At 41.6% G+C, this 18,213-nt stretch overlaps 1 protein-coding gene across 2 annotated transcripts in view; it reads right to left on the bottom strand.

Annotated features, from left to right (window-relative positions):
• Fut8 (fucosyltransferase 8) overlaps nucleotides 1–18,149 on the bottom strand; it is a 167,888-nt gene extending 149,739 nt beyond the window's left edge. Inside the window, exon 1 of one of the 2 annotated variants that reach the window (XM_090344301.1) lies at nucleotides 18,052–18,149. The gene's annotated coding sequence lies outside the window, so the exon portion shown is untranslated. Of the gene's footprint in view, nucleotides 1–16,770; nucleotides 17,033–18,051 lie in introns of those variants that run through there. The other variant, XM_090344302.1, reaches the window with a different exon arrangement.
• Nucleotides 18,150–18,213: the final 64 nt, after the last annotated feature.

Below are 18,213 nucleotides of genomic sequence, written 5' to 3'. Positions count from 1 at the left end.
TAATGTTGTACACTCTTCATCTTGCAACAAGTACGTTGCAAATGCCTACACAAAATAGGTTTTCATTTTTCAAATTATACCCAAATTCACTACTTCAGTGTCTTAATTTGCTTCACAGTTCATCTCAAAACTAATTCATCAGACATCAAGACTTACTTATTTTTATTTTCAATAACTTCAATCCTTTCTCGGGAACTGTAAGATATTTGGCTCTCTTTGAATTTAAGAATTCTTTGGGTCAAATTAACAACTGTAGAATAATATTTTAGAACCATTTAAACTTTGTCCCTCCAAAACTGACATCAATTGTCCAATTCTGATCTAATGTTATAATTTCTCTTGGATAACATATTTTATTCTTTATTTTTCTTTCTATTCTGCTTTATACGTAAATTTTATTCTCTACCCAGCAAATATTAGCATTTACACTGCTTTTATTATCTTTAGGTATTTATGCAAAAGGATTTCAATAAAATATATCAGTTTGAAAAAACCCTAGTTCACCTCAGAAGTAGTAAGCACCCATAAAGCTTGTTTGTGAACACAAAATTACTAATTTTGTCTAACTTTAACATATATGGCAATCAAAAATGTCTCCTAGCAAGTCTATGGCTCACAATCTATATTCCCTACACCCTAATTAGCTCTACAAACCAATTTCTTACTATCTTCTAAACAAACTTCTACTCAAATCTATTTAATCTGCTTGCTTTCCAAAGAACAATTCTGGTTCTCAGCTATCACCCTCCAACGCATCATTCCTTATTTTTTTAGAAGAAACATTTGTTTCTTGTCAAATCACACCCATCAACTTCCTCAAAATCAAACTCCTTTCTACAGCCTATCTGAAAGCAGAAGCAATCATTCTATATACACTCATTAATCTTTATTAGAATACTTTGTTGCCTTATGTATGTACTATCTTGCTTAGCCATTTAATTAGGCACCCAATCTACTTCTTTTGTTGCTGCCCCCTCTGTCATCTAGTACTATGCTTAACACAGTAAAAAATCAATATGATTAACTGTCAAGTGAAATGGTTCAAGAAAAAGTCAGATGTCAAATGTTCACTGCATGTATGTATGAAAGTCACACAAGAATAATATAAAAATACCACACATTCTGTAGATATATCTGGCCCTAGAGGCCAGGAGCATGGCCTAGTGGTACAGTGCTTGCCTAGCATGCACGTAGCCCTGGTTTTGATTCCTCAGTACCACATACACAGAAAAAGCTGGAAATGGGGCTGTGGATCAAGTGGTAGAGCACTAGCTTTGAGAAAGTACAGTGCTCAGGCCCTGACTTCAAGCCCAGGATTGGATGAAAAAAAGAATCTGGCCTTTACTGTTGTATTACAACAATAACATTACTATTAAGCATGAGAAGTTTATTCTAATGGCAAGAAAGCCTACTAAAACCATCTTTAGGCAATTGGAACGAATATAGATACATGGCTACCAATCTAAACTGAACCACCACAAAAGTAATCCACTTATTTTCATGTTAAGTTCTATAAGTCAGAAAGTTCCAAGGCAAAACAGCCAATAAGAACATTGAATAAACACTGTAAACACAAAATAAGTACCTTTGCTTTATTATTTACATTATCTCATCTGCTGGATTTATTTGAAGAGGACAAATAACTCCCAGAAGCCACAAATATGAAATTCTTAAAGAACTGTGAAATCTAAGATCAGTTAAGATTCACTATAATTCTTTCCTGTAACTTCATCTAAATATTTTTGACATCCTTCCAAAATAATCCAACAGTGTAGGATTATGCCTCTGGCCATTATGAAATAACTGCATCAGATGAACCTTCAGATGAGATAAACTGCAAAGCCATCAAAATATATAAGGCAACAGTTTCCAGACACTATACAAAAATGTATATTTGTGCTCCTTGAAGAAGAAACAAGCCACCATAAAGCTATATGAGCACCTTGCCTTTCTGCCAAGAAACATGTTCTAGTTACACTGCAGGCAGGAAGAGTCAAAGCAGAACACAGCTGTTTTGCTTACTAGAGGAGACAATATCCAAGTTCATTACAGTAGAAGTGGTGGGAAATACTAGGATAAAATATCAGAAAGGAAAGAGCTTTGCAGAAAAAGCTCCAGACTTCAACACTGGATCCAAGTGAGTCTCTAACTTCATATAAATCTGCACACACTTTCGATATAGGAACATGGGCCAACCACCAGTGGCACTCAAGCTACTTAGGAGGTTGGGATCTGAGGATCACAATTCAAAGCCGGACTAGGCAGAAAAATCCATGATTCTTATCATCAATAAACTCCTCAAAAAAGCCAGAAGTGGGGGCCGGGAGTTTGGCCTAGTGGTAGAGTGCTTGCCTAGTATGCACGAAGGCCCGGGTTTTGATTCCTCAGTACCACATACAAAGAAAAGGCTATGGCTCAAGTGGTAGAGTTCTAGCCTTGAGAAAGCACAAGGACAGTGCTCAGGCCTTGAGCTCAAGGCCCAGGGCTGGCAAAAAAAAAAAAAAAAGCCAGAAGTGGAGCTGTCGTTCAAGTGGTAGCAAAATGCTCAGGAATAGCACCCAGGCCCTGAGTTCAAGCCCCAGGACCAGCACAAAAACAAAACAAAACAAAAAGCTATGGGGGCATGAATAAGGAAAAATCATCATCATCATCATCATCATCATCATATCAGGAACTAAAAAATATTGCAGAACTCAGTGTTGACACAATCTGGGAATAGTTTCATCCAGCCAAAGTAGAAACACCTCGTAAATACTTGTACATACAGCAACAAATAGAGATCTCAGTAGAGCTGAATTTGTCCAAAAGTAAAAACTGCTTTTCCAGTAAGGCTTAAAAATAAGACTTGAAAAATAACTTAAGACTTCAACTCAATACCTGTAGCCACTGCCGAAATGGAAAAACCTTGTAGTTTATGGGGTTTAACTTCAATGGTACAAACAGATCAAGATTCAGTGTAGTCATGAACTGCTCTATTAAATAGCAACTCTTTTATACAACCTCTTAAAGATAATTTTTAAGCTTTATATTAAATGATCCTACTTAATGAAGATTAAAAGCAATAACTGAAAGGAAAAAATTTTCCAAGGAACTTTGCACAAGGACAGCACTCTCCACTTCAGCCAGAGCTTCACTTGTTTTTCGGTAGTAACCAGACTGGAGATAAGAATGTCAGGCCGCAGGGCTAGGAATTTGGCCTAGTGGTAGAATGCTTGCCTAGCATGCATGAAGACCCAGATTCGATTCCTTGGTACCATATACATAGAAAAAAAGCTGGAAGTGGTGCTGAGGCTCAAGTGGTAGAGCTCTAGCCTTAAGAAAGTCCAATATTATAAATAATAATAATAATGCTGAGTGCTGGTGGCTCACACTTATAATCCTAGCTACTCAGGAGGTAGAGATCTGAGAATCACAGTCCAAAGCCAGTCAGGTCAGGAAAGTCCATGAGATCCTTCTCTCCAATTAACCACCAGAAAACTGGAAGTTGTATTGTGGCTCAAAGTGGTAAAGTACTAGCCTTGTGTAAAAAAGCTCAGGGACAGCATCCACACCCTGAGTTCCTGAGTTCAAACCCCATGACTAACCAAAAGATAAAAATAAAAATTCTAAACCTACAAATGGCTATATTGCTTGACAATAGCCTATTTCGTATAAAAATAAAAATTCAGAGCATAGCCTAATGGTTCACCTAGCATGCACGAAGTCTTGGGTTCAATTCCTTGGTACCACCTATAAAGAAAAAGCTGAAAGTAGCATTGTGACTACAAAAGTGTCCAAGGACAGTGCCCAGGCCCTGAGCTCAATCTCCAGGAATGGCAAAATAAATAATTTTTTTAATGAATAAATAAAAGTTCACTGATAAAATTTGAAAACAGAGACAGAACATACTGGAGCTTGAACTGTAGTGTTCTACCAAGTGGCTATATCCTCAGTCCTTAATTTTTAGATATATATGTAGCCAAGGCTGGTCCCAAACTCTCAATCCTTCTGCTTCCACCTCCCAAATGCTAAAATTACAAGAGTGTATCACATACATACCCAGTTATCTCTTTATCTTCACATTAAAATTTTTCCAGTTACACAATTAGCATTTAGCTACTTTCTATACATTGCAAATTCCATGGGTCATTTTTAATATAAGTATAATGATATAGCATATATTGAAAGAAATATTCTTACCACAGAAATTTACCTTAGAAAGTGCTATGCTTATTCCTAGAATGCTTCCACTGAATAGAAAGCTTTGCTATTCAACTTCTGGAAGTGTTTTAAAGTCTTAACACAATTTTTATAATACTGTCAGGAGTGACAAATCTTCATGCATTAAATAATACATTGATTTGGGGATATTTCTGGTTATTATAAAGTGGTTTACCTAAATTAGAAGTACAGAAAGTATAACTGTAAAGCACGAAACAAATTTTCTTATGCTGCTGTAATGACACCATCATTAAAATATATTTATAGCTACATTGCCATTCCCCTCCTCCACAGCATTTGCTCTGTGGGTTACCACTTATACATTCTAGAATGTTGGGTAAAAATAAGTTTCAATCATTTTATAGCCAGATTTTCTACAATTATAGGTAATAAAAGAAGCCCAAAAGGTTTCCAAGAGTCAAATTACAGCACTCTGAGCTTTAAATTTAGCTGGTTGTTATTCAATGCCCTTGCTTTTCATGCTATATGGAAAATGCATATTAGCCCTTTGGCATACACCTGACACCAGCCTAGTTAGTCAGTTTTTCACTCTTGTTGCAAGGACACATGTACCTACATTCCTACAGAATTATGTTTTGCCTTGCTTGTTACCTGAATATTGCCAATCAGCTTTGCCCCTGGGGCAATATTCCTAAAAATACCTAAACATCTTCTTTTGTTATTTGAAAAACAATATAAGCCAATAACAATAATAACTGCCCATTTTGAGCCAGTTTGGTACAAAATCTAAAAGTTCTCTCAAAACAAAACAACAACAAAAACAACCTAAAATATCATAGTCTTTTTTTCAACTTCATCAAAAATTCAAATAATTTGAAACACTACCTCAGAAAATTATTCTACTGTGTCTTTATTTTCTTCAACAATCTCTAATTTAACATTTATGATTCTCAAAGTTGTACACATGAACTAAGAATATACTCAAGAAAATCCACCTCAGCCCAAGAATCAGCCATCTACATTCTTCCAGGCAGTATCAAATTTGTTTACTGCTCAATCATCTGTGAGAGCAGGTTTTTAGTCTGTTCAGGCTGTATTGATCCCAATTCTGGGGAAATAAGAATTCCAAAATCAAAGCTCAGCAGACTGATCTAGTAATGACTGCTCTGCCTCATATATAGTACCTTCTCACTGCGCTCCCTTCTCACTGTGCTCCCACGTGGCATGAAGGAACAAGTTTCCCCCAACATCTTCTATTTGAGCACTAAGTCCCATTAAGAGAATTCTGCCTCAACACCTAATCACCCTCCAAAGGTCCCCGCTCACTACCCTCAAGGTGGAAGACAGGTCTTGAGATTTAGGAGTATGCTAACATTAAAACCATAGTGGACAAAACCTTTAATTCTAGATTCAGAAAGAAATATATACACACTGATCTGCTTTTTTTGTTCCTACTGCATTATTTCTACAAATTTGACATTAATGGGATCATAGTCTTTTACAGCTTCCTAACTTCATTGAGCATATTCCTGTTTAGTGTTAGGTGTTAGGTTCGCTGGAAAGGAAAGGAAACATGCCACATGGTTCAGGCAGAAAAGAGTTTATTGGGGGAGAGAAAACTGCAGGCCTCCACAAGATGAAGACACATGGAGACAGAAGGGAAGGAAGAAAAGAAAAATAGAATAAGAGAAGGGGGCTCCTGCTGAGCCAGATTACACAGGAGAAGGCAGGAGGCATGACCACATTGCATGTGGAATGATCTCAGAGCCTAGGGAACCTCTCACTGTCCCAGAGAGACATGATCAAGGCTATCTAGGGCTGTCAGGTGACTGACAGCCAGGCAATTACTGGTTTCCTGCAGGTAAAGAGAAAACAAGGAGGGCTGTTTTCCAGGATGGACCTAGCATTTAGTAATTTAAATGATGGATAAAATAGGAAAATCTTTGAACTTGGAATCAGAAGACTTGTATAATAAGACTGTTGGCTCTGACACTAAATGTATAAGCGTGGCAAGCTACTTAAATCCCCTGAGTTTGTTTCTGATCCCACAAGATAAATTAATTTTGATTTTTTGGCAATACTGGGTTTTGAATTTGAGACTTTGAGCTCTGCCACTTAAGCCATACCTCCAGTCTTGTTTTTCAGTAGTTTATTCTGAATCAGGTCTTGATTCTCTTGCTAGAACATATACCATGACCTACCAATTTCCAACTTCTGTTGTAACTCAAAGGACAGGCTCATACCACCATATCCAGCCTGTCTGCATTGGGACAGAACCTTGCAGACTTTTCAGCTCAAGGTGGCACAGAAGCACCAATCCTCCTAATCTCAGCCTCCCACCTAGCTTGTGATGACCACTGTATACCACCCCACTAGGCCCAACTACAGGTTGAAAAGGGGTATCATGAACCTTTCTGTCCCAAAATCTTCCCATGCTCAGTCCTGCCATGTAAGTAGGAGTACAGGCAGAAGCACCTGGCATATCTTAACTTTCTTAACTTCTAATTTTCACAGTTGTGTAAACTATTACTGATCTTTTGCTAGCATGTACAGCCAGTGTGTGTACTGCCATGCTGAGCTATCCCTTCTCACTTAATTGATGTTAGGTACCATAAAACTCATCACTCAAGCTGGAAAGGTAGACTAAGACTAGAATCCCATCTGAGGATGAAAGACTGTTCAGTCTGAGGACATCCTGAACTACACAGAGAGACACTGTCTCTAAAAAATATTTTTTTAATGTCAGGCACCAATGTAATACTAGTTATTCAAGAGGAGATCAAGAGGTTTACAGTACAAGGGTGGCTGTGCAAAAATTATGCAAGACCCCATCTGAGGCAATAGCTGGATATGATGGCTTATGCTTGTTACCACAGCTACTTGAAAGGCTGAGACTGGGAGGGTAACAGCTGTAGTCCAATCTGGGCAAGAAAATAATAATAATAATGTTTGTAAAATCTCATCTTCACAGAAAAGGCTAGGTATGGTGGCATGCATCTGTTACCCCAGATATGGCAGGAAGCATAAAATAGAAGGACTGAGATCAAGCCTGAGGATGGGGAGCGGGGTGGGGAATAACCATAGCAAAAAGAAACAGAAGCATAGCTCTAATAGTAAAATGCCATCCACTTAGCAAGCACAAAGGGAAAAGGAAGGGAGTCATTTTCCAAGTGACCACACTCACATAAAACCAAAAGACAGTAACAAGTATTGGCAAGACTATGAAGACATGCAAACCCCTGCACCATGGTTGATGAGGAGATAAAATTCCTACAGCTAGCTAGTAAGGAAAACTCCTACAAAGGAGTTTCAAAACAGAACCACCACGTATGTTCCAGCAATCCCACTTCTGGTTTTACATCCATAGGAAATGAAAGTGAGCATGTCCATGAGCTACCTGTATCCCAATATTTACTGACAAGAAGATAGAGAACATTTAGTGTGCAAATAAAAGGATAAATGAGTAAAATCTATAGCACAGTCCTCCCATCGATATCTGTGGTAGATTGGTTAAACTGATTCGAGGACACACACACACACACACACACACTTCACAGATAACTAAAATCACAGATATCCAAGTCCCATATACAAAAAGGGATAGTATTTTCCTATAATCCATACATGTGATACTACTACATATTTTAAATGATGTCTGGATCATTTATAATACATAATTCAATGTAAATGCTATATAAATACAACATAGTAAGGGATAATAACAAGAAAGTCTATACATGTTCAGTTACATTTGTTGGGGGTGGGGTGTTGTTTTAGCTTCGTTTGTAGGGTACTATAGATCAAACTAAGGCCTTCGCATGCTAGCCAACCATTTTACCACTGAGTACTTAGTTCTCTGTTGAATGTAAGGATGTTGAGAGTCAGAAGTACATATATATATATACACATATATATATATATATGTTTGTGTGTGTAAGTATGTATATATGTGTGTAAAATGGAATTTTACTCAGCCTTAAAAAAAAAAAAAACAAAAAGAAATGCTGTTGAAGGAGTTTTAAAAAAAAAAGTATTCTGGGCCAGGAGTTTGGCCTAGTTGTACAGTGCTTGCCTGGCATACAAGAAGACCGGGGTTCGATTCCTCGGCACCACATACATTGAAAAAATGCCAGAAGTGGTGCTGAGGCTCATGTGGTACAGCTCTAGCCTTGAGAAAATCCAAGGACAGTGCTCAGGCCCTGAGCTCAGGCCCAGAACTGGCAAAAAAAAAAAAAAAGTATTCTGGCATAAGACAATTTTGATTTAAAGACACATGAAAAAAAAAAAGGTGCAAGAAAATCATTCTGTGGTTGGAGGTGTGGCTCTGCATTACTGTGCTAGTTGTACTGCAGAAAGAAAGAAAGAAAGAAAGAAAGAAAGAAAGAAAGAAAGAAAGAAACAAAGAGAGAGAGAGAGAGAGAGAGAGAGAGAGAGAGAAGAAAGAAAGAAAGAAAGAAAGAAAGAAAGAAAGAAAGAAAGAAAGAGAGAAAGAGAAAGAAGGAAGGAAGGAAGGAAGGAAGGAAGGAAGGAAGGAAGGAAGGAAGGAAGGAAGGGAGGGAAGGATCATTCTGACCTCCATGTTTCTAAAAAGCAGATGAAATTCCTATGTGAAAAATGCCCTTCCCGTACAAAAAGGAAACCAACATTCTTACCCAAGATAGGAAGTAGAGCTCAAGAGTACTGTTTGCAGACTAGCTCAAATACCTCTTGATCACTTAAGCCTCTGCATGTAATTGAGTTGCTTTGTCACAACTTAACTGTTTTTGTTCAACAGACTATCTAGGTTGAACTATGTCTTGTGTCTGTACTTCCCTAGAGGGTTTCAGTGACAGATAAATCCTGTATTAAATAAATCTGTGATTTTTTATTCTGTTGATCTAGCTTGCATTAACTTAATTCTCAGGCCTACTTGGGAAAAGTCCTAAAAGGGTAATTTGGATGAATGTGGAGAATATTATGTTGGGTGAAATAAACAAGACACAGAAAGACAAATATTGTATAATCTCACTTACATGTTGAACTCTGAAAAGCAAACTCACAGAAACAAAATATACAATGGTTATTTCCAGGAAGTAGAAGCAGAAGAGAAACAGAGAGATATTGGTTACAGGGTACAAAGTTTCAGTGGGAGATGAATAAATTCTAGAACTCTCATGCACAAAAGGAGATAGTCTTGCTTATTTTTAAGATTCAAATATTAGACATATCAATTCCATATCTCCTGTAGGTTATCAGTTGTGAGTAGAATAAGAGATGTCTGATCTTATTTTTAATTTGTAAGTGAGTAAATGATATTATGTTATCAATGCTAAAGAAGTTGAAAATATCTAAATATACTTTAAAAAAAGCCAAAAATGAATTAATGAAATGTGATAGTATGAAATTAGAACTAATTTCTCCTAATAAAAGGATTCTATTAGTCTTTACAATATAAAGGCTCAAATATATAATGAAAAGGAAATCACCAAAGAAATCTGTTTTGAAGCAGTTTTATTAGACAGGGAACAGATAAAAGAACTTCCTTTATTCTGTAACTATTTGCAGAGGTTTAGAGCAGTACAGTTAGAACCTAAAATGAAATAATGATAAAGGTGTATTTTAGTAGGAATTGTGTTCATTTTTCTTACATGTATATTTCTACAATTCCTATCACTTTATTTCCACTGTAATGGTGGTTCACACCTGTAATCCTAGCTATTCAGGAGGCTGAGATCTGAGAACTGAGGTTGGAAGCCATCTCTGGCAGGAAAGTCCATGACACTCATAACTCAAATTAACCACCAAAAAAGCAGGAAGGGGAAGGGGAAAGACAAGGGAGAGGGGAAAGGGAAGGGAAAGGGAAGGAAAGGGAAGGGAAAAGGAAAGGGAAGGGAAAGGGAAAGGGAAAGAGAAAGGGAGGAAGGGAGGGAGGAAGGGAGGAAGAAATGAAGGAAGGAAAAGGAAGGAAAGAAGGAAGGAGGAAGAAAGTCAGGGAGAGATTGAGCAAGTGAGCTCAAGCAAAAAATTTACAAGACTCCATCTCAATAAATAAAAAGCCATGGATGATACTTAAACTCTTGTCATCTCATCTACTTAGTAGTCATCTCATCTACTTAGTATTAATAAACAATCACAATCAAAGTCAGACCAGACATAAAAGTGAGACCCTATCTCAATAATAATTAAAGCAGAAAAAGTTGAGAACGTGGCCTGGAAAGGAAAAAACCTGCTTCACAAAAACCTGCTTCACAAGTGTGAAGCCCTGAGTTCAAACCAATTATGGTTAAAAAAAAATGAGTAAATAGATAAGTTGTAGTTAATAGAGGCCTAAATGTCTATGATTATGTCAGAGGAAGCAGTCAGGACTAGTCCGGAAGCTTCCATTCCTCATGCTGCTGAGTCTTAATTTGCAAAGCCAAAGGAAGGGCCTGCTGACCTCAAGAATTTCTATTACCACCTTCCTATAGCCTAGACAGTTCCTGAAAAAGAACTTAAAAAAAAAAAAGGCTCATGCCTATATTCCTAGCCATTCAGGAGACTGAAACTTGAAAGATCAAGGTTCAAAGCCAGCTCAGGTGAAAAAAAAAAAAAAAACCTGTGAGACTCCATTTCCAATTAATCAGCAAAATATGAGAATGGCTCAAGTGATAGAGTGCCAGCTGTAAACAAGAAAGCTAGCCAAAGTGTGAGACCCTGAGCTCAACTCCTGGTATTGGGGAGGATGGTGGGGAGAGTTGTTCAGGGCTAAGATTATAAATCATTTTCAATAACCATATTAAAACTTATACATCTCATATTCTTCTGGTATATTGCTTCTTGTCTCAAAAGGAAATAAAATCATTATAACATATTGTAACATAATAACTAATGTTTTATCTAGACATACTTTATAAACACTAAGGAAAATATATACTATAAAGATGAAATCAGTTCCCACATTTTTTACCATTGTTGGTGAAAGATAATAAACAGCCAGAAGAAAGTAGAATATAAAGAAAAAGTGAAGAAATTATCCATATTTCCATATAAGGCACTCTCATCAACCACTAAAATCCTTAGTTCTCAGTCTCTCTCTCTCTCTCTTCAATGATTGCCCCAAAGTTGTAGAAATGAACATACTAAAGAAGCTACAAAGTAGGTTTTTCCATCTTTTATCAGTAATGCTATCACTTATACTAAAACTTGTAAAAGTGCTTAGAAAGTCAGGTCATTTATAAGCATAAATATGTTCCCAGTTTGATGGTTTGCAAAAATTACTTCCTAGGCAAATTTATTCTGGTCCTAGTTATTAACAGGAATTAATAACTCATTTAAGGAACATTTCTCCATATTGCCATGTTCTGGCCAAAATTATTACAAAGAAACTTTTTAAAGTAATATATGGAGGATAGTCATAGTGATGCAGAACTGTAATCCCTGATAATTAGGAAGCAGAGGTAAGAAGATCACAGTCTGAGGACCAAAGGGGCAAAAACTATCAGATCATATCTAAAAAATAAAAAATGGATTGAAACAAAAAGGGATTGAAGAAGGGCTCTACAAAGTTCAAGGCACAGAGTTAATTTTTGTTTTGGTTGTCTTAAGTTTTGTTCAATGAAGTCTTCTTGAAAGAAACTTAAAATTGTCCCGATATAATTCTTTCAGTGTACTGAACACACTCATATTAACATGCATGGCAGGATTCTAAAGGCCCTATTTGCCCCATCTTCCACTAAAAGAAAAATGTGCAGTATCATATAGAATTTATGTAGATAGTGTGTCCATGATATTTTAGAGACTTGTATAAGTAAGGTTAACTTTATTGCTTGGATTCCTAATTATTTTCAAGAGAAAACTAGAAGTTGGTGATGAATACCTGGGGTAGAAGAGATGTAGGCAAGAGAGTAGAATGTAGAGAAAGGAAGGTTAAGAATATTGAAGCTAAAAAACAAAATAATAAAAGAATATTGAATCTCCAGGCTGGGAATTTGGCCTACCATGCACAAAGCCCTGGGTTCGATTCCTCGGTACCACACATACAGAAAAAGCCTGAAGTGGTGCTGTAGCTTAGTGATAGAGTGCTAGCCTTGAGAAAGCCCAAGGACAGTGCCCAAGTGCTGACTTCAAGCCCCAGGTCTGGCCAAAGAAAAGAATATTGAAACTAATATTCTGTGGAGGTATTTTTTTAAGGCCCTTTAAATCAAGTGTAGATCTGTGTTTTCAGATGTGTGTCACATGATAATGAGCTACAATTTTAAAACAACTCAAACTGCAATTCATTATAATATATGGTTTAAATAGAAGCTGGGTGTGGTGGCGCATGCCTGTAATCCAAGCTACTCAGGAGGCTGGGATCTGAAGATCAAGGTTCAAAGCCAGCCCAGGCACAAAAGGACCTGAGACTCTTATCGCCAATTAACCTCTACAAAATGGGAAATGGGGCTTGGCTCAAGGGTATGGTGGCAGCCTTGAGCAGAAGAGCTCAGGGACAGCACCCAGGCCCAGGGGTAGGGCAGTAGCCTTGAGCTGAAGAGCTCAGGGACCGACAGCGCTTAAGCCGAGTTCAAACCCCATGACGCACCAAAAAAAAAAAAAAAAATCTACCCAGGTGCTAATATCTGTAATTCTAGCTATTTAGGAAGCTGAGATCTGAGGCTTGTACTTCAAAGCCAGCCCAGATAGGAAAGTAAGATTCTTATCTCCAATTAACTAGCAAAAAGCCAGAAGTAGAGCAATGGCTCACATGGTAGAACACACTAGCCTTGAGCACAAAAGCTCAAAAACAGCACCCAGACCCTGAATTCAAGTCCCAGAATGAGTATGTAAAAGAATAAAAATTTTAAAGTAAAAAAAAAGTATGGGGGGGGGGGCGGGGAGAGCATGGCCTAGTGGTAGAGAGCTTGCCTAGTATAATGAAGCCCTGGGTTCAATTTCTCAGTACCACATACACAGAAAAAGCCAGAAGTGGTGCTGTAGATCAAGTGGTAGTACATGCAAGGACAGTACCTGGGCCCTGAGTTCAAGTCCCAGAACTAGCAAAAAAAAAAAAATCTTTTTTTAAATTTAGCATCACTGAGGTTCTATACATAATGGAGAGCTATGAATAACAAAACAGCAAACCTCTCAGAGAAGCGAATTTTTACTTATTTTAATATGTACATCATTATCTATTCTAGGCTTAAATTTAAAGAATACAAAAATGGTCAGAAGTAAATCAACAAACATGCCTGACTACAATTTATATATTTAGATAAAGTGCCACAGACCACAAATAACTGCTTCATATTCAAAAGAACAAAGTTCAAGTAGCAAGTCAGCTGGACTCATTTGCTCACTGCATTATATCAGATAGTAGTTAAGAAATGACCTTCGGCCCAGTGCCAGTGGTTCAGGGTTATAATCTTAGCTTCTTAGGAGGCTGAGATCTAAGAGTTGCAATTCAAAGCCAACCCAGGCAAGAAAGTCCACAATATTCTTTTTTTTTCCTTTTCTTTAATCAGAAGTAGGGCTTGAACTCAGGGCCTGGACACTGTCCCTGGACTCTGTTGCTCAAAGCTAGTGCTCCACCACTTTGAGTCACAGCTCTACTTCCAGTTTTCAGATAATTATTTGGAGATTAGAGCCTTACAGATGTTCCTGCCCTGACTATGAACCGTGATCCTCAGATCTCAGCCTCCTGAGTATCCAGGATTTCATGCGTGAGCATGAGATTCATCTCCAATTAACCACTAAAAAACTAGAAATGGATCTATGGTTCAAGTGGTAGCGCAGTAGACTTGGACAAAAGAAACACTCAGCTGGTAGACAGTATCCAGGGCCCTAAATTCAAGCCTCAGGAAGGACCCCCACAAAAAATAAACGTGACCTGGGGTTAACTGCTCTCCAAATATCCAGAAGGTCCCTTTCTTTACTGATAGTATCTGTACTTTTGCTAAATACCTACCTTCCTATACAAGTAACATTCCCACCAGTAAAAGAATCTACTTAAAATGTTTGTTTTTGTTACGTTTACAGATTTTATAAAGAAAAGCTTAACACACAATATACAAAAACACTTTCATTCTGGTGCACTGCTCAAGAAAAATTAACTAAATATTATCACATTGATAAGCTTTAGGACACATTTCTTTCAGAAATTTTGCATGAGAAATTCAATAAGCAAACACTTCTACTATTTCAGATTATGATTTTAAACTAATTTGTAATACACAATATATACAACACACATAAGTATAAACAGATATGTGCCCATATCAATTCGTCTACTCTTTTGCTCAACGATTTATGTTTTTCTTGGCCATAAAAATCTGGTTTTATGTGTTTTAGAAGTTCAACCTGCTTTTAAGATAGATACACTTTGCTTTGGCACTAGCTCCCCCTCCAGACCAACCTACTAATATAACTGAATAAAAAAAATTAAAAAAAAAAAAAAAGGAACACAAGGTTTCCCAACCCACTAGCAAATTTCAAACAAAATTCACCACTTTTAATGACATTCACACTTCTTAAAAATAACTGGTTGCAGGGGAGGAGGATGAGAAAAAGTGTTGGAGGGGATGAGACTGATCAAGGTTTAGTGAATGCATACACAAGCACATCAAATTGAAACACCTTGTACAAGAAACTCATACTAATAACAATTGTGGGGGGGAGACTGGATGAAATTTGTAACAAAACATTTCAGAATGTAATCACAATGACTTGCTTTTCTTGATTCTAACTGATTTACAGATCACCTGCTCAGCTGCAGGACAACAATTTCAAGTGATTTTTTTACTTATATTTAAAAACATCCTTAAAATGCAATTATTATCATGCCACATATAAATAATTTTGAATCACCATCCTAGGTAGAAAGATATCCTTTATATCAACTTAGTATCCAATCAAAGGCTCATGCTTGCATGTTTCTGCCATCTATGCAAGTTTCATCCCAGCTTTTTAGCTCTTCAAACAGAATTCTCAATTTATAGAGTAGCAAAAGGAAAAGCCATGCCTCCAAACCACTCTGTGTGTTCCTTAACTGCCTATTTCATTCCCTATGTTTTTACATTCCAAAACCTATTAAATCACAAATTCAAATTGTTGGATTTCTTGAAACACTACAATGTTTCTAATTAAGAGGGTTTTTTATTTACAAGGGGTAACAATGTTCAAGAAGTACGGGCAATTAAGAGTTTCTATGGACACTTTATATTTTACAAGAATAGCAATGTGCAAGTCCTTATTTGGCAGAGGGTTTTAAGATGTTAAGTAAAAGGAAAACAACATGTTCTCCTACTTCTGAATATAATTCCTTAACATTCTACATGACATCTCACATCTCCTTTATAAGGAGTATATATGAAACGGGGGTTTAACCAAGAAAATAAACATGCACTTCACCCTAGAAAGAACAAGACAAAGCTAGAATGTAACCTGCTTAGAGTGAGCAAAGCCAAAGTTAAGTCAGTTACTTATGACAAGTTTAACTCTAACGGTACAAAACTTGGGTTGCGTTTGTTCCCTGAAACCTTGAGGTTTGGCGGTATTTGCTGAAAAGCCTAACTTTGCAGTCCACCTTCTTAGAATGGCTTAAGTAATGTGTAAGTTAATTCAAAAATAAGGAAGAAAGGAGGGAGGGAGGGAGAGAAGGGGGAGGGAAGGAAGGGAAGAAGGAAGGAAGGAAGGAAGGAAGGAAGGAAGGAAGGAAGGAAGGAAGGAAGGAAGGAAGGAAGGAAGGAAGGGAAGGGAAGGAAGGAAGGAAAGGAAGGAAGGAAGGAAGACAGGAAGAGGGGCGGGCAGGCAGGCATCACCACCTCTTTCTAAACCCATGGCCTCAATTTAAGAGCAAAATGCAAAAAGCTCACCAGAGATAAACCCTAACCATGACGGTGCCATTTAACTTCAGAAAAAGGAAGCATCTCTGAAGACCGCAATCCGCACATCCAGAAAAGAACAGGTGCTGCACTCGACCCACTCGCTCCGGCAGGACCAGCCTTATGGAACTAGTAAATAGGAACTCATTTCACCTGCTCAGCTAACTCTGGACACCCCAAAGCTCCTCCTCACCCGCACATCCCTGCGGGGAGAGGGAAGGGAGGCGCCCTCACCATGAACTGCCCCTGCACTGGCCCCTCGCGGGGAGCCGATCTTCCTGAGGTTCACTCCCAGATTTCTAATCCATGGAGCCCTCATCCAAACCCCACAGCCCACGGGCGCCCTCCTCCCCACGGTCCGTGACTCTGGGGTGGCGCAGCCGGCAGCCAGAGGAAAGATAGGTGCGGGGAGCCGAGCGGCAGGAAGGACACCTCCCACCCCCGCCCCATCCCTCCGGCCCCCGCCTCGCTCCGCGCCTCCGCCGCGGGGCAGGGCTGGCGCCCCTCCGCGCCCCGCGCATCCCAGCCGCCCCGGCCAGGGCCGCCCGCCACCCCGCAGCCCACGCCGGGGGAGCCGCGCCGAGACACCCGCGCCCGCCGGAACGTCCCGGAGGCTCCCTCCCCACTTTCCCCGGAGCCGCCGGAGCAGCGGCAGCAGTTGCAGCAACAGGCCCGGGTTCGCCCGGGGAAGAGAGGAGCGACAGCCTTGGAACCTCCCCAGATCCCGCGTTCGCCCGGCCCCAGCCCCCGGGGCTCCCCGCGCGGGGCCCCGGCTCCCCAACGCCCCCCTTACCCGAGGCGGGAGCGAGACGGTGGCCGCCGTTTCCCCGTCGCCAGCGCCGCGGCCACAGCCCTCGGCCGCAGCTGCCCCGCGCCGGGGAAGCGGGAGGGGAACCGGGCGGAGGATGCTACTCCCGGCCGAGGGGAGACGGAGGAACGGAAACAGGAACCACGGCCGCCGCTTAACGGAGCTAGGGGCGCCACTGACTGAGGGAGATCGCGAGGCGCCGCGAGCCGGGCAGCCGCTGACAGCCGGAGACCGAGCGCGAGCCGGGTCCGGGGCGCGCGACCCGGAGCAGCGCCGGCCCCATTCCGCGAGCAGAGGGAGGGGACAGGTTGGCAGGGAGCCGCCGGGAGGGGGCGGCGGGGGCCCGGAGCCGAGGAAACCCGGCCACTCGAGTCGGCCGGAGACAAGGCGCGCGCGCGCATGCACCGGAGTGGCTCCGACCCCGAGCGCAGGCGGGGAAGCCTCGGCCCGCGGGAGCGAGTGGGCGCGCGAGCGCGCGCGGGTAGGGGCGCGCGCCCCTCAGCGTTCCAGGCTTGTGGTGGAGAGCGCGCATGCGCCAGCCGAGGCCTCCTCCGGCGACCCCGGCATGTGCCCAGGCTCCTCCCCGCCCCCTTCCCCCGCTCCGGGTGGACGCCGAGCCGCAGCATCCCACGCCAGGCTGAGCCGCGCGGACTACAGGGAAGAACCTCAAGAGTTCCAGCCGGGCAGCGTTTATCCACGCGGGCGCCAGCCCGGGCTCGCACGCAGGCGTAGGCCGCCCTCTACCGCCCGAAGGCCGGAGGCTGAGGGGGCGCGAGTGCAGCGCGGCTCCCCACGCCCGGCAGGGCCATCTCCGGGCGACGCCGCTTTCTTCAGTGCTCCGGGGACAAGCGCCCAGGCCAGCTCGGGTCCGCGGCCCCGGGGCGCAGCCGCACCGGGGAGCCGCTAGGCAAACTCCTGCTACTTTTTAAGCGTAGTCGCTGCTGCCGCCGCCGCCGCTGCTCAGCCCCTCCAGCCTCACCCGGCCGTGCGGCTGCAGCCCCGCGGCGCGATCACACAATGGCATCGGTGCCAGCGTGGCTCCGGGCAGGCCGGTCTCTTCCTGAGCGCTGTCTCCGCCGACGCTCCAAGAGACACCCCCCGCCCCCTGCACCCCCCCCTCCCCGGCCAGGGCCGGAGTTTGATGCCCGGCCTCTCCCGATCCGCCGCTGCAACAGCCCCTGGGAGGCGGAAGTTTATTGAGCACGGGAAAGACGACACGGGGAAAGAGGAAGGGAGAGAGAGGCTTTTCCCTAGGATGCTTCCTACCCGCTCGGACTCGGGGACTTCCTGGCGTCCGCGATGCAGAGCCGTGGGCCGAAGAACGACCTCAGACCAGCCCCAGACCGCGAGCCGAGCTGGAGGACCTGATCGCGCCGCCCCGGCACACTAAGTAGTCGCGGGCTGAGGGGGTGCCGCCAGGGCCAATCA

Source organism: Megascapheus bottae, chromosome 14 (assembly GCF_031878675.1).
Source record: "Megascapheus bottae isolate mThoBot1 chromosome 14, mThoBot2.hap1, whole genome shotgun sequence".
Lineage (NCBI taxonomy): Eukaryota > Metazoa > Chordata > Mammalia > Rodentia > Geomyidae > Megascapheus > Megascapheus bottae.
This window is presented reverse-complemented; position numbering and strand designations above follow the sequence as displayed.